The 20,521-nt window shown below is 36.2% G+C and overlaps 1 protein-coding gene across 6 annotated transcripts in view; it reads left to right on the plus strand.

The window, feature by feature from the left end:
• The window catches only part of MAP2 (microtubule associated protein 2), a 280,194-nt gene that overhangs the window by 56,844 nt on the left and 202,829 nt on the right, over positions 1 to 20,521 (plus strand). For all 6 annotated transcript variants that reach the window (XM_064586996.1, XM_064586997.1, XM_064586998.1 and 3 more), the window contains exon 2: positions 10,724 to 10,773. The gene's annotated coding sequence lies outside the window, so the exon portion shown is untranslated. The remainder of the gene's footprint in view (positions 1 to 10,723; positions 10,774 to 20,521) is intronic.

The raw sequence follows: 20,521 nt of genomic DNA on the forward strand, positions 1-20,521 counted from the left end.
ATTTCCGAGTCGCATCAGCATGTTTTGCCGTAGGAGAGCACACATCATTTACGTCTGTCCATCCTTTCATCCTGGAGGAGATTAAATAGAATGTGTGGAGCCTGGAAGGGTGGGTGACAGCTGGGAGAGATTTTTGTAGAGGCCTCAGAGCCTTCCAGAAGATTGATTATGCAGCATTTTCTGCCAGCTTCGCCCAGGTTATCATCCCATCAGGAAATTTGGTGCTGGACCTCATTGTGTTTCTGATAATTCAGATGACTTTAGGACATTCCCTTAATCTCCTGAAGTTTGATTCTATTTTCCAAATATATGGGTAAGGACCCTGATACCCTCTAATCCTCCTAAGGATGATAGAAAGAAAAATTCATTTGCATTTGAAAAAAAGGTAATTTTAACTCTTGTGGGAGCCATTTGCATTGAGTGTTCAAAACAGTCAAATGACTTCCCCTGAATTCAGTTGGAAGCTCAGGCTGCCTTCTTACCGCGGTGAATGTTTCCTGACGGGCAGTTGGGAGTTTATGGTGTAGCACGAGGAACTCGAGGCAGTTTCTTGGAGGCACCATTACACTGAATCTTCTCTTTCTCAACAAATTTGCTTGGGAATGAATTATTGCAAGGCAGGAAATACTTATTTTGTGCTTTCAGTCTGCCTTTTTAGAAACTTGGCCTTCTTGATTTGGGATTGGCTAGAAAATAATGCCTGTTTGATTATTTAAATATCCCTGGTTAGCTATAAGCTATAATAAAAAAAAAAATTCATGTGAAAGAACTTAAAAATTCTAGCTCTGTTCGGAAAAGCACATTGAAACCGGCAGATGGAAACACAATAGCAATTGTGTAGCATGACTGCAACCTTGACGCCCACAACAGAAGTTGGTGATTGGGTTGCTTATTACGGACAGGGAGAGGCCTGTTGACTTTCTCTCCTCCTGAAGAGTATATATCATTGCTGTGCTGTGGCACTGGGTCCATCAGGCACCAAGTGCTCCAAGAAGTGACAGGGTGACCAGCTGTCCAGGCTACTGCTGGCTGTTTTCATATGAGTCACATGGTGCAGCGTGTTAGGGTTGCCTGATCGCTGCCAAAGTTTATTTCCCTCTCTGCTGACTGAAGATGTCTGTACCCATGGGAATTTTGGGTCGTGTATTGTAAGTAATTCTGGGCCTGGCCCAAGCACGAAGAGTTAATTTATTATGAATGGATGATAGAACCCACCTTCTGTAATTTTTTTTATGTCTGAAGTTTGGAAATGAAACACATGTTAATTATTTGGAAATATTTCAGTGCATGAGTGTATCAAAAATTAGGTCATTTGTTTTCCTTTGTCTCTCAATTAGTTTCTTTCTTGCATGACATTTGACATTTTGGCAAGCTAACAATTGAGGATAACCCATTACTAGAGATTGCCTTTCATTGGGAAGCAGGTAAAATGCCTGGTAATGAGTCAGAGCCAACTAAATCTAGGTCAACAGAGGTGTCTTAGTTTACAGGATTAAGCAACACTATATATGTGGAAGAACTGTTAAAATCTACAGTTGTAAGGTGTTAGTTTAAGTGTTGGCACCAACACTACTACCAAAACCCCAGGCTAGTTCACAAACTGCATTTTTGGTGCATTTTGAAAATGCACGTGAATGTGTTACATTTGCACTTTCCAACTTGAGGACAGTTGAAAGCCAGGGATCTGCTGGTTGAAATGTTCCCCTCCAAAGGGCAGCAAGTGAGGGTTTAGCTTTCTTGCTGCAGTAAATGCCATTTCAGCTTCTACTTCTTGCTGCTGAAATTGGGTGGTAGAGAAGGCTCCCAACTACCGTTCATTCACTCACATCTTACCTTGCTTTGTTTCCTTCATAGAAATCACCACTGTCTTAATGTATTTGTGTTCTCACGGTGGAATGCAGGCCCCCAAAGGGCAGGAACCTTGTTGATAACTTATTGGCCACCATGGTATATCACCATGATATACCAGTCCCTAGAAAAGTGACTGCCATGAAGCGGGTATTCAGAAATCATTAGTTAGAAGAGTGAATAACTAAATCCCAGGTGTACTCCATTTGCTTGGGAAAATATTCTTACAGTAATATAACAACGAAGCTATGTCTGGGGTCACTGTCAGGCTTTACACATTCTCTTTAGCTATGGAGCACGATTTCAATTATACTAAGGATTAAATAGACCACGTTAGGAATTTAACCATCCTTTGTAATATTTTCTTTATAGTTTTAAATAAATGGTTCAGGAAACTATAAGTATAGGGGTGCCTACATGTGAAATAGAGGGAAAATATGTATAGCTAATTTAAGTTATTTTCATTCCACTATAATGCTTTTCTGTTCAGTGCTACTTTGGGGGAAAATTAAAGCTTGAGCCCCTCATTAGTTCAGCTGAGGGCTGGCAGAAGTCTGAGAAAGTACTTAATATTTAACACTGGTAACAGCAGATCTGTTTCCTACATTAATGCTTTTAGACTTAAAGGAAACCCTAACTTTTGCTGCAGCCACATCTGTTCCAGCTATAGGATTTCCCATTATTATGTATAAGTTCTAACCTTTTTTGGTCCTTTGTATTTAACATGAAATGCAATAAGAATATTAAAATGGATGAAAATGTTCTTTATAATAATAGTTCTGAAGTCAGTCCTTTTATACCTCTTTTGGGTATTTGCAATTCTTTACTAAATTAATTAAATGATGCTGGAACTGAGTTATAATAACAACATATGTAGGAGTTAAGTGTACCTGGATTCACCCAGGAGAAAGCCAGTGACTCAGAGAAGGAGGTTCAGAAATGTGTGGAATGCTTCAGTTTGGCTTGTTAGTGCCTTACTAGAGTTTTCAGGAAATTAGAGCTTTGGGCAACAGATGTACTTTAGTGTGTAAGGATTGCTTGTAACTACACATTCCTTTGAAATCCAAGTTTCAATGGGATGACAAAATGACCTATTGGTAGGCCTAGGAGAATGTGTGCTTTCTGAATTACAGACAATCAAGGTTGTGACTTTAATCCTAAAAATATCGTCATGTTAGGGGCGCCTGGGTGGCTCAGTTGGTTGAGCATCTGACTCTTGGTTTCTGCTTTGGTCATGATCTAGCAGTTGTGAGATCGAGCCCCGCCTCAGGCTCCACATTCAGCATGGAGTCTGCTTCAGATTCTCTCTCTCCCTCTCTCTCTGCCCCTCCACATACTCACATGTTCTCCCTCTCTCTCTCAAATAAATAAATAAAATCTTTAAAAAATATATCCTGATGTTAGACAGACACAAGCAACATTTCTTCTCGAATAGTGTCTCATGTGTTTCCCGCATTTTTCCAAACCTCAGCTGTAAATCTAGGTATTAATGACAAGATTCTCCACTAAAGATTTTGAACAAATAATTAATAATGCATTCACTTTACTGTAAAACCATTTTAAAGGAGACCTTGTATTTTAAAGACTAATGGTTTGAGTGAACCCATAGATTTTCATCCTGAAAAAGAGTAAGCTTATTGGCTTTTGCAGATTCTGTTGTCACTCAAGTGTACCACCTCACTACAGAAATAAAGACAGCATTATTCAGATACATTTTAACTCTCAAATAACTCATGCTTCTCACTGCTGTTTTTCATCCTAAGCCTTGAATAGGTTAATTTCTTAACCTGTTTCTATGTTTAACATTAATAAAATAAAAATTATAAAGAAAGAAAAAAACCCAAAAGACTCTTGGATGAGAATATGTAAGGCCTTTTTGCTGTAGACCTTTGAGGTGGTGTCAGCAAAAAGTTTCTTAAAAAATAAATAATGCCATCTTCCCAATTTTTGTCCCACTGAAAATACTTCGATGACTACAGGGAACTGGGCTCTTTCTATTTCAAAAGTTTGTCATTTGTTTTTTGATAGTTTTTTTTTTTAAAGCATGCTTACCCTCACTGTTTCTGCCTGAATTTGAATATGCTAGAATTCCTTAAGGAATCACACAGGAAGAACCATTGGTATCCTAATTTAAAACAAGAGATGAAAGAATATGCATATATATAAATATACACAGGCCCTATACCCAAATATATGTATGTATTTCACTGTCTCTGACTTCTATTGTTATTTCTTTGTCTTAATAAATGATGTTTGTGTAATATCAATTAATAGGAATCTTTATCCATAGGTACTGGGTATTTAATCTTTATAAGCTTAGTTTCCTCCTGGGAGTAATAATAGTATCTGCTGTATTTGGTCTTGTGAGGATTAAATGGATAATGCATGTGGCGTATTTTGTACAAAGCCTGAGTTATATAAACACTTAATGATCATTTCCTATTATTGCTGTTGTTTTGTATTGCAAATAGTATAATAGTTTTCAAAAAGCAAATTCCGTGACTGAGGTGTTTGAAAGTTCTTCACTTTATTTATTTATTTATTTATTTATTTATTTATTTATTTATTTATTTTAGATTTTTATTTATTTGAAAGAGAGAGGAACACAAGCAAGGGGGAGTGGGAGAGGGAGAAGCAAGCTCCCCGTGGAGCAGGGAGCCCTATGCGGGGCTCGATCCCAGGATGCTAGGATCATGACCTGAGCCGAAGGCAGACGCTTAATGACTGAGCCACCCAGGCGCCCCATAAAGTTCTTCACTTTAAATGAGTTGTTATTATCCAGTTGCTGTATCATCCAGTCATTTTTTTGTTCTGTGTTGTGACAATAGATGGGTGAATTAGACACATGTAACTGGCCCTTTTTAGTTGTAACCTCTATTTGCAATCATTATTACAGCAGTTACAGCAAACATGTCCGAGTACAGAACATTCCATTAAAAGCCATACAGAGTGCCTAGCTTCCTACGATGTTTTTATATGAATAATACAAAGTCTAGAGGTGAAATTAGTTGGAGTGTCCATGACTCAGCCTCTTTTTCCAGATAGTGACGCATTCCGCAATTATAGATAGATCCCTGACTTTATGCTACATGCCACACTAAGTGCTTGAGATACAAACATGGATTTGCTGGGTCACTGACCCAGAGAGCCCAAGGTCTTGGCAGGATACAGCATTCATTAAGAACAATATGGGTTTACATGTGGCCAGTATCTATTAATGTTATATCTACCTATCAAGGGAATGATTAAATATGCAATAATGTGGGCTGGCTAGACAACCTAACTCTATGATTTGGGACACACACATATACTTCTGATTTTATATTGATACGTGTTAGCCTAATTATATCACCACCATTTTCATTCCTTTTTGTTCTGTTTTAGTGTTAAGTAAGACTTCATTCTTTTTCCATATCACATAGATCATACTCTCCATGAATAGGTTGTCTGATAAATACCTTTCCTTGATAATCCTGCTGGAAACTCAAACTATATATGTCAGAAAAAGCCCCTCTGTTCTTGCTCAACAAACTGATCTTCTTTCAGCCTTACCTGTTTCTAAGAGTGACACCATCTTTCTGGGAGTTGGTCTCAGAATTCTTTTGGCCTCTTTTCTCCGTCCTGTGCCTTTCACTACCAGTCCCCTAGTCCCATAGCTTATAGACACCACTGTGGACTGAATTGTATCCCCTTACAACTCATATATTGAAGCCCTAACCCCAAAGTGATTGTATCTAAGACATAAGGCTTTTAGGAGGTAGATAATGTTAAATAAGGTCATAAAAGTGGAGCCCTCATTTGCCAGTGGTCATATAAGGGCACAGTGAGAAGGTGACTATATATATATACAAGCCAGGAGGAGTGCTCTTACCGGAATCCGACCAAGCCAGCACCCTGGTCTCGGACTTCGAGCCTCCAGAACTTGAGAAAATGCATTTCTATTGTTTAAGTCACCTCATCTATGGCACCTTGTTATACGGCATCCTGAGTTAAGATACTTGCCTGTGCAGTAATGAGAGTATTCTTCCCTCTCTGCACTGACACTGTCTCTACCTGAGTTGACTCTTCATTACCATTCCCTTGGACTTCTGTAGGAGCCACCTAAATGGTTGATTCTTCTTTAATCTCTTCTCATCTCTGATCCAATCTACACAGTGTTGCCAGATTCGGTTACCTAATTATGCCATTCTTGAATTTAAAACCTAAAGTAGTTCACTTTAGCATACAAAATTAAATATATTTAATTATGTAGCCTCCTCAGCTTGTCATTCAAGGTTACTACCCTATACCGACCCAACCTAGCCTTTCACCCAGTTAGTGTTTTTCTTGTGTGTTATATTCCAGTCAGGTAGGATTGCAGGTGGTCTGTACAGACAGCCCTCGGGGTTAGTTTCTTTCATTACTTTGTTTCTGCTGGGTCCATTGTCTGAGTTGGTCTCCTCCCCATTCCATCTCCACTTATCAAAATCTTTTACCTCCTTCAAGGTCCAACTCAAACGCACATCCTCTGTGAATCCTTATCTATATAATAGGATTTCACGTGGGTTTTTTTTTTTTCCTTCTTTGATCTCCTGTAGCTCTTTGCTGGCATTTCTCTGTGACAGCACGCATATTCTGCTTTGTATCATAGTCTTTGTCTTTTGGCTTTTCACAACCACCCCCATCTTACCACATTCTAACTAAGCTCTTTGATGGCAAAGAACTTTGGAGCCCTGAAATATTAAACAAGGCTATCAAAAAAAAAAAAAAAAAAAGAAAACCCCAAAAACTGCTCTATATTTAAAAAAAATAAAGATTATAAACAATTAAAAAGCACTTCAGTTTTTTTTAATAGAATTGATTTTTAATTGGTCTTGCAACTACAATATTCCCTACATTTGTATCTGTAAATTGAAACTCCAACAGTAAATTCTATTCTCAAGCAGCAACAGTTTCTGTAAATTGAGATTCATGGGTAACTTTAAGAAGGGAAAAGCGCAGCAAGTGTGAAAGGTGTTTTTTCAATTGACAATGAGCCTTGATAATCTAATAGCTAAAATATGTCTGCTATTTTCAATTTTTATTTTACATGAGGTGGAAATAAGCCCACTTCAGCTTGATATAGAGTTTATAATTTGATCTCATCATCACAATATGACTTATAATACATAGGCATGAGATCATTTCTTACTGGAAAAGAGGGGGGAAAAAAGCTTTAGCAGTTAACCCTCAAGATTATTTTCTGACATTTCCCCTACCTTTTTGTTGTGGAGCAAGAAGATGGAGAAGTGATGCTTTTATATGCTGATAGTTAAGCTTCCTGGAAGCAGATGCTGAATCCTACTGAAAAGAATTTCATTTGAGTTATGCTTAGGGCATTGTTTAGCAGAATACTACACAAAGAGTCTTGACCTGTGTGTTTGAAATGGCAGATGTTCGCAGAGAAGATTGAGCCTTAGGGCAACATAAATCTTCACTATTCTGTGCCTATTTGCTCAATAACTGGGTTGAATAATAATAATTTAAAAAAAGGTCTAGAGAGTTATTTACAAAGCAGCTGCTCTTGCTGCAAATGGACATGTTCCCCTTAAGATAAGAAAAGCAAGCAAACAAACAAAAACCCTAAGAGCCCAAGCAAGCGTTAAAGGTCAAAAATGAGCACCTCTTCTTCCTCAGAATTTTGTTTCCATGAAATATTTTTGATGCGAGGCAGGTGAGACAAGGATAGGATTTTTTTTTCTTACTTCTGCCAAAAGGGGAATTTTCAGTGATTCCTTCAAATTTGGCAAAGCATCAGAAAAGCACAACACTAAGCACCTTCATTCATTTGACAGATATTTATATTCTTCTGTGTGCTCGACACCTTGCTAAGTCTACGGGTTCGACTACAAGGTTCACATAGCTAAGATAGCACTAATATTTTAAATAAAGTTTGAATTTGTCTCATGCTATATTGAAAAGAAAATAAACTAGAATTTTGGGGAGGCAGGCCTGGGGTGGGGGGGGGACAGTGGTGGCAGCAAGTCAGAATTCCTCCCCACGTATGGAACACAGAAAGCAGCCTAGTTCCTGTATCACAAAGCCTAACTTTTGAAAAGCTCCATAAGTATCATTTTGTTTTTACTATGGAAGCATGTATATATTTGAAAGTGCATGTAGAAAAGATAAAATCCAACCAATTTAAAAGAATATGAAAGGATATGAAAGGATATTGATCTCGTGTGTTAAAGGGGTCTTAGCAAGAAGTAGCTGTGGCCAAATGGTAAATTGTGGCTTAGAGCTGCACACAAACAAATGTGCAGGTTTGGGGAGTTTTTCCTTGGCTCCGGGCAGCTAGGGAGCCATATTCTCTTAGGGAATGGTGACTGGTAATCAACATGGTTAAAATGTACATGTACGCAGTTGCCCTCTACTTGTTCTTTGTCTTTCTTTTTTTTTTTTTTAAGATTTTATTTATTTATTTGAGAGAGAGAATGAGATAGAGAGAGAGAGCATGAGAGGGGGGAGGGTCAGAGAGAGAGGCAGACTCCCCGATGAGCAGGGAGCCCGACGTGGGACTCGATCCCGGGACTCCAGGATCATGACCTGAGCCGAAGGCAGTCGCTTAACCAACTGAGCCACCCAGGCGCCCTGTCTTTCATTTCTAGTGTGCTATTTTAGCGTCTTCTTGCACACACATAGGACACTCACACATGCAACACACATACATATATAGCACACCCGGCCACACATGGAGTCACTCAATGTGGTGAACCACTGTCGTTCACGCTCTGCTTGTATTTTTCTTCTTGTTTTAGGAAAATTTTTCTTCCTCTCCTTTCCCTCCTCTCTCCTTTACTAGTCTTTTTCCTTTGTTTAATCTCTCCTGCTTTCTTTTTTCTTTAAATTTGTGGAGCAAAAATGAAACAGAACGAAACAAGAAAAACTATGCGTAAGAGCGAGTGTCCCAAACTTTCTCAAGTTTATGGCATTCTGAGTATCCTAATAATTTTTTTCATGGTGTCCTGTCGGCCAAAAGATATACTTCACGGCTCCTTTTAATTAGTAAAATAAGTATGTATGTCCTAACAACTTAGTGGCCCTTTAAAAAAAAAATACATGAAAATTGAAAGAAAAATCTCTTTACTTCATACTTAGAAACCCAGTTACTTACTAATGGTATGTGTGTGTTTGCCTGCCGGGTACGTCCCAGTCCTCAAAGCTGGGAGTCAGATTGGATGTTGTCATCCTCATTTCTCACTCCACACTAGTTTTCATGCAGTATTTGCTTTTATATTACAAATATTATAAAAAATCCAACTTTGCAAAGTTACCCTATCATTGAAACGAATGTAGCATAATCTGATATTGAAACTGTGCATTACTTCAGGTGAGTAATTTGTGTTAAGCCTGATGGATGTTGCTGTGTTTTTTCAGGTACTGAAAATATTTTATCGTTCTGTGAATTTACAGTGGTGTCCATGGCACACAGTCTGGGAGCTGGTGGCTTTATAGAAAAAGAATAGTATTTGTATCAAAGTAAAATTAAGTCAGGTGCTTGAAGTGGAAGTACACATATTAAAATCATTAATCTCGCCCTGCATCGGGCTCCCCGCTCTGTGGGAAGCCTGCTTCTCCCTCTCCCACTCCCCCTGCTTGTGTTCCCTCTCTCGCTGTCTCTCTCTCTCTGTCAATTAAATAAATAAATAAAATCTTTAAATAAAATAAAATAAAATAAAATCATTAATCTCAAAAGTCCATCAAAATGTCCCCACATTCTTTTTTTTCATCTTGACAAATGTATCCACCTATCATTTCATTCTTGTATAATAAGGTTCACTCTTTTAAGCACCTACCCTTAAGATTAAAAAGCAGGAACTTCACTTCCAATCCAATTTTTGGATTTACTGGTTTACTAGTATTTCCTTTTTATTTTCTTTTAATAAAAACTCTATATATTTAAGGTGGGTAACATGATGCTCGGATATACAGAGTGAAATGATTACTATAGGCAAGCTAACATAACTCAGTGGAGTGTATGAGTATTATTTTAGACTATTCTTTTCATTAAATAATTACCATTTACAGTCAATTTAGCTTTTGGATTTAACTTAGGAGTCTAATAATGAACCATCTGTAACAATGTCATGTGGAACATATTCTAACTTCTAACCAGTTAACTCACAAACACACTTTTGGAAACTAACTTTTTTTAATTGGCGATTTAACCATAGACACTCCCTGCAGCAAGTCAAGAATTTTACTCTATGTCATTTTAGTTATTTTCTTTACTAACTGTCCAAAAGACAGGCTGACTTTTGGCACAGAAGTTTTGGGTTTGGTGGACCTTCTTTGTACCTCCATTGGACAGTGTGCTTCTCAGCATAATTTACTGGCAAGGCTTAAGTGTAAGAAAGCAGTGGGAAGATGGACAGGTTGCCACTGGAATCGTCTTATTTGACTTTTGTTGCCTTGAAACAGATTGTTGATCCTGAACTAAAAATCTACAGACTGTTAGACCAGATTCAGGATCCAAATGCAGTAGTTGTGTCATTTTCAATTAAACATCTTTCAAGAGAAATGGTAGTACACGGAGTACAGAATTTGTTTTAAAAAAATTTTTTTTGTTGATGTTTTAGAAGACAAGCACAAGCATTGTTCTGCTTTACATAAAAACTGCTGAAGATAAAAATAGGACCTACTTTGGGCATTTAATAGATCTTGTTAGAGGAGAGCTAGAAAATAATTTGAAGTTTTATAACTACATAACCCCCCCCCCCCTTGTTGTAAATGTATGTGGTGTCAGCCAGACATTTTACGGTGCAAGAAACCAACTTCATCTTCTTCTTTAGTAAAATAGAAGATTGAATCATTCGATTGATTTAATTTACAGGATGTTTTTCTGTTTATCTTTCAGACTTTATTGATCTGATCCAAGGTATCTTGAGACTGCTGGCTGGAATTAAGGTTGGTGGTGTGTTTATATTGATTATGAATAAGCTGTGAAATAAAATAGAAGCATCTTGGGGCTTTGGACAGCTGGGTCAAATAACACTTGCAGAGTGTGTTGTAGAAAGCTGAAACTTAGTGAGAAATGGATACATTTCAGACTTGGGGCACTTAACACCCATGTTTCCCTGAGCAGCATTTGCTTTCCTGGTTCCTATAATTTCTTTAATTATCAACTATTGTTTCACTTGTTTTACCTGTCTTACTAGCTGAATTTTGTTCAGATGAAGAGATCCAATTCTGATGTATTCATTTAATAAATACACATATCAAAAGAATGACTTCTTTGTAAGACTGGCTAACATTTTCAAGAATGGTCAGCTTCCTGGGCTCCTGGGTAGTGCAGTCGGTTAGGTGTCCGACTCCTGGTTTCAGCTCAGGTCATGATCTCTGTGGTCTTGAGATCAAGCCCTAAGTCAGGTTCCATGCTCCATGGGGAGTTTACTTGAGATTCTCTCTTTCCCTGTCCCTCTACCCCTCCCAAACCTCTGTAAAATAATAAACAAATAAATCTTAAAAAAAAAAAAAAAAAGGAAGAATGGTCAGCTTCCTGAATTTGAAGGCAAACACTTCAAGCCCACAGTTTGGTAGCCACGTTTCCTAGGGATGGTGGAGCCGAAACATTGCTTCTCAGTTGCCAATTTCAATTAATTGGCAAAAATCCTACGATGTCATTCCTTTTGTTCTATTTTCTTGTTAGTTGGTTTCATGGGAGACTTAAAACCAGCTTAACTGAGTTGAGAGTATTAACAGAGCATTAGAGGGCGCTCACATCAGTGGGCTTGAAATTTCGTTTATTCCTTCTATGTTCTTCTCTAGAATATGTATTCAGGTTTTAAAACAAAAGAAGAAGCTAATCCATGAATGAAACGAGGGCTTTTGTTGCTTATGTAAGAACAAAATGCCAGGTGCTACTAAATCTTTCGTATAGGGCTTTGATTACTAATTAACATAGAGAAAAACTGGCTTTTCATTTATGCTTACATTAAGCAGGAATTTAGCCTTCAAAGCCCATATTTACCCTTCAAATCGCAGTGTCTAGCACACAGCAGGGACACAGTAAATATGTACCTTTTCTGGCTTCAAATTCTGACCTTGTTTTTCCACCCCCAATACAAACACACACACACGCACACACGCACACACACACAGGCATGCATGACGGTTATTTTACTTTTTCATGTTGCCTGGCTTCATTTCATATCCACTACTCAGTACATTCTGTGTAAACTTGCACATATTTAAACATGGAATTTCTTGTAAGACTTTGAACTTTTTGCTGATCCTCTTTCCCTGCTAGCCTCTGTCCTTCTGCCAAGCAGAAATGACAAGTAGAATGAGATTTTTGGCAAAGTACAAATCTTTGAATCAGAAATATTTAATACACAGGGTTAACTTCGAAATGCTTGCATTTTGTCCCTCTTCCTTTATGGATTTTGTTTTACGGTTGGTATGGTCAGCATGGCAACTTGAAATCTCATCTCATTTTGGCCACTTTTCAGAAGGAAGAAAAAAATAAAAAGAAGCATGTAAAAAGAAAATAAATAAAATATTTTGTCTCTGCAAATATTGAATCATGGTATATACCTGAAAGCAATGCAAAGCTGCATGTCAATTATACCTCAATAAAATTTAAAAAAAAAATTTTTTTAAAAAGAAATGTCCTTGCAGTATTTTATCAAATTCTAAGATGTTTTTTCACATTAAACTATGTAAAATAAAAAAAAAAAAATGCCATAGTTAATTTGGCAGATATTTTTTTTCTTTCTTTGTCAAATGAAATATGTCTTATAATGGATTGTATCTTAGGTTCTATGAAATACAGTATTATTGAATTTAGATTAGGAAAAAAAATAAATTCCCTAAAGTTATTACAAAAGGGAATCAAAGTGAAATTCAGAAACCAGAAAGTCAAATTTGATACTGATGTTTAAAAACATCTTGCACCACACTTTTTACCTTTAAAAAAATATGTATTGATTTTTCCAATTTATTTTTTTCTCTTCATTATTACTACCACTACCAGTATTTTGGTATTTTTCCCTCCACTTTTTGTCTTACTTTGTTTTCACAAAATTGAAGTTAAACTTTGTATTCTGTACCTTCTGGTTACTTGAAAATGTGATTTTAATGACTATATGTTGTTTTATCCTACAGATATGCTGTAATTTTTTTCACTGTTCTACCTATTTTTGGACGTTCAGACTATTTCCAGTTTCAACCTGGACCTGGACCTCCCTCCAAATTCTAGTCTATGACCTCTGCCTCAAATTCTGATGTTTTCTATATGTTTCCATACTGCTGAGCTGCTTGCCATTAAGTTCTTTGACTTCAGTATCTTATCTATAAAATGGGAACAAAAATAATCTCTACTTCACTTAAAGATTAAATGAGGTAATGCATAAGTCTTAAATAGAGTCTTAAATAGAGAGGATTCCAAATCACTTTTAAAACCTCTATCAAAAGCCTTTATCCCCCCTGGGTTTTACATGAGTAATAAATTCTGGTGCTTCTCTTAAGACAGGGAATAAAACTAATGAAGATCTTTAAATTATTGTCATAAAACAAAATATATAAATGAAGGACGCCAGAAGTTTTATATATATATAAAGTGTATGTATATATATCTATATATACACACACTGACATTTATATATATTTTAAACTGACCAGAAAGTAATTTCTCTATGCTCTGCTGAGTGATACTATATCTTTTATTCAAGATACTATTAACAAACTAAGCAGCATATTACACAATTGAGTGGACTTTCACTTAAGAAAAATAGTGTAGAAAATGTGAACACTCTAATATAATAGGAGTGGGAGAGAGGATACTCTTATGTCTTCTGAGTAAGCTTTGTACTTTGAGCTTTGCAGAGTCAAGACCAACCAGTCTTGGTTGGCGACATTGTCAACCTTCAGTACCACCTCAGGGAGAAACCATATTTCCCCTCTCCCTTGCTTCACATTGTTTCACATATTCCTTGTAGCATTTGCTCAGGCTTCTTTATGTTATGATTAGTTCTGGACATTTCTTATCTCTCCTGCTAACTCATAGCAACTGGGGTCTTTGCCATTTTATCTCATGCCCTAGTCAGGCCTTGCAGGAGTGGACACCCAGGAAATGCTTACTTTATGAATTATAAAGATTAGAAGCCACAATGAACCATTTTATTACATACCCATAAACTAAATATACAGCTAAATATATATGGATATGTATGTATATATATGTTCTAATAATTATTAATCACTGTATTTTCTTCCCTGGTGATAGAAAAATTTGGGCAAAAAAGCAAGGACTTTGAACAAATCACCAAAAGACATTTGAAACAGTAACAATCATTAGGTTTAATTTGAGGAATTTAAAAAAGTGAAGGTATGAGAAAGGTAATTGTTTTGTCATTCTGCTTTATTCCTCCATTTAGTATAAATGTACTTATGGATGAAGACTTACCCAGAATTCTAATTATTGGATTGACATGTGACAAAGTGACTTTGAGATGCCAGAAAGATTTGTAAAATGCCTAATTATTTGCTTACCACTTTAAGGAGAGATACAAAGCTGCTAGAATCACATTTCAAACTGGAAAGACCAGTTGGTTCTAGGGAGAATTTGCTCTCTCCTATGCAGCTTTCCAAAATCTGAAGCATCATAAATACTTATTTCTTCCTTTTTATAAAAAGTAATCCTTTCCTGTTACAAACATCGAAATCAAAAAACAAGCTTGTGACATGATTTGGAATGAGAGAGGTGGGGGCAGGTTAAAGTGGGGGTGACAGGTGTAGGGGAGGAAAACTTTTACCTTCTTTCCTTCTATATTTTTTGGCTAGCCTAATAATTAAATTGACATAAGACAGACTAACAGGAGAAAAACAAATTCAATTTTGTATGGGAGCTTATAAAAATATGAGACTTGAAGTGACCAAAGCAGGCAGCTTTTATACCTTTTAGACAAAGAAACAATAAATTTGTGAAAAATTGACAAGATAAAGAAGTTTGGGCTTGGGGGTAGTAAATTAGTGAGGAAGTGACAAGGTTTGTTTATACAGCCTCTGGACTCTAAATTCCCTCTCTCCAGTGATAAGGATGGCTCTTTACCTCCTGGTACAGGGAGAGTACCTTTCATAAAGGAGATTTATTTCCTGCTTTCAGGAGGACAAAGGAGGGTTAGAGTGTCTTTCTTGCACTGGTTGTTCCTTAAGTACCTTGTATTTAAAATAATCAATATGCCAAAGTGACATATTTTAGGGTAGCCTGCCCAGAACCTAATCAGAGGCAAACTTGCTATCATTTCTCAATCTCCTTTATGATCTAGTGAAATACCTCAGGAAAATATGTTTCCAGAATTGCTCCTTTATTTTGACAGTCTTGACATACTACTGAGGAAATAGGCTTGTTGATGCCACAGAGGGCAAACAGAAAAACAGAATTTGCTGGAACTATATTAAGTAACTGCTAATGAGTCTGTTTTTTCCATGTTGAAAAAAAAAATTCTAGCTGCGCCTTTTTTTTCTTGACTAAATGTTTATAGTATCAGATGGCTACAAAAGATAGTCCGTTGGCTATGTTTTCATATAAACCCCTTGCTTCTGAAATCAATCCTGTGGATTTAATTCACTGATCAGCTAATTTTTATTCTTTTCCTGAATTCATGGGGAAGAAAGAATGCTGTTCCCAAGAATAGCACAGCTGATGTTTTTGCAGATTATTTATATCATTGAAGAATACCATGACTTTAATTTGGGCCTATATCTTATTAGGGAAGTTTGGAGGATTTAAAAGCATAAGAAGTACATTTGCTTCTTATATAAGGAGTCCATTCATTTAGAAATCCTTTATTTCTTTTATAGCCTATTTACTGCAAAGTAATAACTTTGTATTATTGAAAGGGGACATGCTTGCTTCTTCCTCAGCTTCTAAATCCCTAGTTATTTAGTTTCATTAGTTACTCATCTAAGAATAGACAATCATCGGTTGCATAGGAGAAAAAGGAATGTAACATATAATACATATAAGTTAGGTAACTAACTACGTAGATATGTATACTAGTGTTGGATAGTTTTGCTAATGAACAATACAAGGGCTTTGCTTTTGGGCACACTTGATGGGCCATTCCTGTTAAAGAAGGTTAAATTATCTGCCTTTTCTGAACTAGTTCCCTACAGTTATTTAGCAATATAAAAATGTTAGCTAAAAAACCAAGTAGACTTGGTTTCATTTCATTATTATTCAATGTCTTGTGACCATCAACGTACATTGTTTCAGAGTCTTTGCTTTGTTTACTTTTCTTTCCATGATTTTAATCTAATTAGTAAAGAGCTGAATAAAAACAAAACACTTACTATACACATGCTTCTGTGTCTATATTTCTATATCCACCCATGTCTCTCTCTTTCTCTTCCCCCCCTTCTGTCTTATAGTAAGAGTTGTATGTTTGTCACATAAAGTTTATAGTTCAAAAGTAGAGCAAGCATATTTAGCCAGTTTTTAGAATATAAATAGATATTTAAAACTTTAGATACTATCATCTTCATTTTATGCGTAGAGAAACTTAGTCACAAACTAGACACAATTTTTATAAAAATTATTTCTGTGTAAAATGTAATAGCTCTTAAAAATATAGAGAAATCCTTTTGGGGATAAAAATAAGTACAAAAATATACATTTACCCAAATGTAATTACTTGCTTATAATATGTAAGTATACACCATTTAGTGATGGCTTCATTTATAAGATATTAATCTTCAGAATGATAAGTAAGAGTGAACTTGATATCTGTTGCCTGAAGATGTTTACTTAGAGAGTGTAAGTACCTTTTCAGTCTCATCCTTAAATCTATTGCAATGTAATCAGTGCCTTGCCAGAAGTAGTTCTCTAGGTACAAGACTAAGGTGAAAAATGCACTAGTTCATTTTTTTAAAAAACACCTGTGCTGGCATTTTAAGGGGTCTTAGGCCAGCTATGAGGGATATCAGCCCCATAGAGGAGGACAAATTAAACAACAGGGATTTGTTTTCAAACACAGATTTGTCTGAGACGCCTGGGTGGCTCAGTTGGTTTTGACTCAGCTCATGATCCCATGGGTCCTGAGATGGAGCCCAGGGTCAGGCTCTGGGCTCAGTGGGGAGTCTGTTTGAGGATTTTCTCCCTCTGCCCCTGCCCCCACTCTCTCCCTCTCCCTCTTAAATGGATAAATGGATCTTTAAAAAGCAAAACAAAACAAAAAACAGATTTGTCCATGAAGGAACCAAGGACCTCATTTATGAAACCATTAGGGAAAGTAAAATTAATAAGAATTCCCTCTTCTAATAGTGATTTTTTTTATTTTCAAGTTTTTTTTCATTGTTTAAAGATTTTTGGTAAGTCTGTTAATATGGGAAAAATGGGTCAGTGAGTAGAGTGTTTAATTTAATAGGCAACTTTATAGATGCAAACACTTTTAAATTTCGCTTGACTCCATTATCTTTTAGGGACTCAGAGATCTAATACAGACGATTTGGCAATCATATCACGGGGAGAGGACCTTTGCACTTAGATTCCCTTTGGGATTTTCCACCTGTTTTAACTAATTGGAAATTAGGATATAAATTTTTCACTATTAGTAGTATGAGGCATGTACAAGCAGCTATGTAGGCTAGGTGAAATCAATGACCAAAAAGAAATTACACTTTTATGTTCAGGCTAGGCTATTATATATAGGTATTTAAGTATAGTGTGATCACCTATTCATACAAGTATTATACAATATAAGAAACACATGTTACTTGTTAATAATTACATAAATTACCTTAAAGTATACTTTAATAACTATGCATCAACTATAAACATAAATCCCCCAGAGAAGTTACCTAAAGAGTTTTTATTTATTTTATTTTTATTTTAATTCTGCCTCCTCCACCATACCTGGAATTGCTGGGGTTCGGGGAGGGGGGGGAGTTTGTTTGTTTGTTTTTTGTTTTTTTTTTACATTGCAGAGAATAAATATTTGTGAATTTTATGATTTTCCTGTATCTAGTTTATCTTTGGATTAAACATAGTATCTTCTTCACTTCCATGTCATGGTTTGCTCAGTGATATTTTGACCACTTCATTATTTATCTCACAAAGACCACACAGATTTTATTCTTGATACTTTTTTTTATTTCATCATTTTGATTCTGCCATATACGGTGTCCAACTCAGTTAATCAAACAATGTCCCATTTTCTTGGATGCAGGAGTCATCAACTAAGGTGCCCCAGGTGGAAGTATACCACTTCATAGGGTGGGATGATGATGGGGGATGGGGGAAGCAAGAAATGTGCCCAAGGAAGAGAATAGTTTATGAAAAAAAAAAAAAAAATCCTTGTGACAGATAAATGCCTGATAGCCAAATGGAAATTTTTAAAAAGGAAAGGGTTGGTGGGGAGTAAAATAGCCCTAGACATATTTGTAAATCATGAGTTGTTATTTGTACTCTCATATTAAAATCTTTGCATATATGAAGTAAGGCTACATGAGAAGGTACAGTTCCAGTGGAACAGAATAGTTATTAATAAGTCAAATATTGAGAATACACTTGCAGTTCAGTTGAGTGCTAGGTTCTGTGGATGCTTTAGAAGTATTAAAAATGGTTCCTTTGTTCTCTGATAGCTTGCAGTCAAATTAAGCTAAGGTAAAGCTAAAGTATATAAATCAGTAATTAATACATGATGATACAATCAGATACTAAGTATAGCTATAGCTTTCTAGAGAGATCTAGAGAAGATACAATTCACTGTGATTACAGAGATCTCATTAAAAAAAGGAATTTCAGTTGGGTTTAAAGGTGAATAGATTTTAAATAGGTAAAATAGAGAGTGAGATGTAGAAAAAGAAGGGCATTTCTTCAAAGAGTTCTATGGAAGCCAAGGCACAGAGAAGATACCAAAGATTGAGAAGTTGGGAAACCTGAAACAAAGGTGTAGGACAGGTTTACTCTGGACCTGTATTTTACCTCTTCCCTCTCTTCTTCTGTCCCAGCCTTCCTTTTTTTTTTCTTTCTTCACCAATATTTGTTAAACTATGTCAAATGACAGAAATAATACAATTTAGTAACAAGTTTGATGTCCTCTGTTCAAGGGGAAACAATCCGTGAATTGGGGGAATACACTGCCTCGCAAGCAGTAGAAGTGTTCCTGAGGGACTTTGGTTAACATTGAATTTTATAGAGCATTAGAAGAGGCAATGGAGAAATGGTGTGATAGGCTAGGAGGTTGGGGATTTCTTTATAAGCAGGTTCTATCATCTAGGGTAAGGTAAGCTAACTAAAGCTGGGCTGGAGGATTGTGACTGGTAGATGTTAGGATTCCTTGACAGTTATTTCCCAAAGTGCAGGCTGACTTAAGTTTAGATTTGTGACCTGGGTTGGGCATAGCCTTTATCTACTTTTATGTGTGTCCATTTTTTTAACTCTGAACAGAAATTCAATCCATCATTAGATCTTTCATGCTCTTCTTGTCCACAAAGAATAGTTACGTATGGAAATATTAACGTGAATGTCTGTTCCAAAAGCTTCCATTAAGAAAGTTGCATTTGTGTGTTAGATTTTGTGAAAAAAATAAATAAATACTAATATCTCAACACAAGGGAACTAATGTTCCAACTGATATTCATGCTATCTGGATTTATTTTGACTTTAATGTTACCAAGCTTGTTTATAATTAAAGGTAAAATGAAGTAGTAAAATTAAGTACTGTATCTCTTTGTTAAATTTCACATGGAGAAATTTGGAACTTCACCATTTAAATTATTTGTTAAATTATCTAAAAGGGCTCCACTACAGGGAGAAGGGTTAATCGGAATAGAAATTGTTGGGGAAATATAATTAAAAGTAAACTTCTCCCAACACAGAAATCCTTTCCACAAAGGTAGTGGGGAGAGAAAAAACAAAACTTCTATTATTGAGTAAGCATTAAACTAGAATGTGATGCACATCACAGGCAATCCACTAAGAGATTGCAAAGACCAAAAGAAACTTCACCCTTTTTTATAATCAAGCAGATAAAACCCATTACATACATGCTTTCAAGAGAAACGATAACTAATCCTTCAGTAAGAGCACTAAATTTACCTGGTAATTGGAGTGACCATCTGTGTTAGCTAATTGGCTTTCCCCAGAGGAGAGACAAACTTCTCATAACCTTTATGATAGCAACTAGTTTTACAGTTTGGAGCAAGAAGTCCACTGAAGTTAGACTCTTCATTTCCTACAGGAACTGGAGATAAAGAAGCTACCTCCCTCCATGTTTGCATTTTAAAAAGATGGCTCCCAGGCCCTTGAAGAAACATTCCTGTGTGTGAGAGATGCCTGAGGCTTAATTAGCCATTGTAAAGATTTATATACATTTGAAAAGGGGAGTGAAAGAAATTCTAAAAGATAAAGGAGACGGATGAAGTCTCTACCCTTATTTTGAACAGGCAGAATTAAGCCTCTTATTTTTCATTTGTATTTGCCCTTACAATGAATTAAATCATTATTTCTTTAAAAAAGTAGTGAATGGATGGTTTTGGTCCTCCAAATATACTGCTAGTATATTCTAAAACAAAGGAAAAAAAATAGGCTTTAAAGTGGAAGGGTTTAGGTAAAATCATTCCTTCTTCTGAGTCATTGTAACCTGTTTCCAGGTAAATTAGTGGGGCTGTACTGCTGAGATTTGGCCTTTGTAAGGGAAGGCTCAGGCCT

The sequence above is a fragment of the Mirounga angustirostris genome, unplaced genomic scaffold (genome assembly GCF_029215605.1).
Source record: "Mirounga angustirostris isolate CCGP_5_RB_7025 unplaced genomic scaffold, mMirAng1.0.hap1 SCAF_3, whole genome shotgun sequence".
Lineage (NCBI taxonomy): Eukaryota > Metazoa > Chordata > Mammalia > Carnivora > Phocidae > Mirounga > Mirounga angustirostris.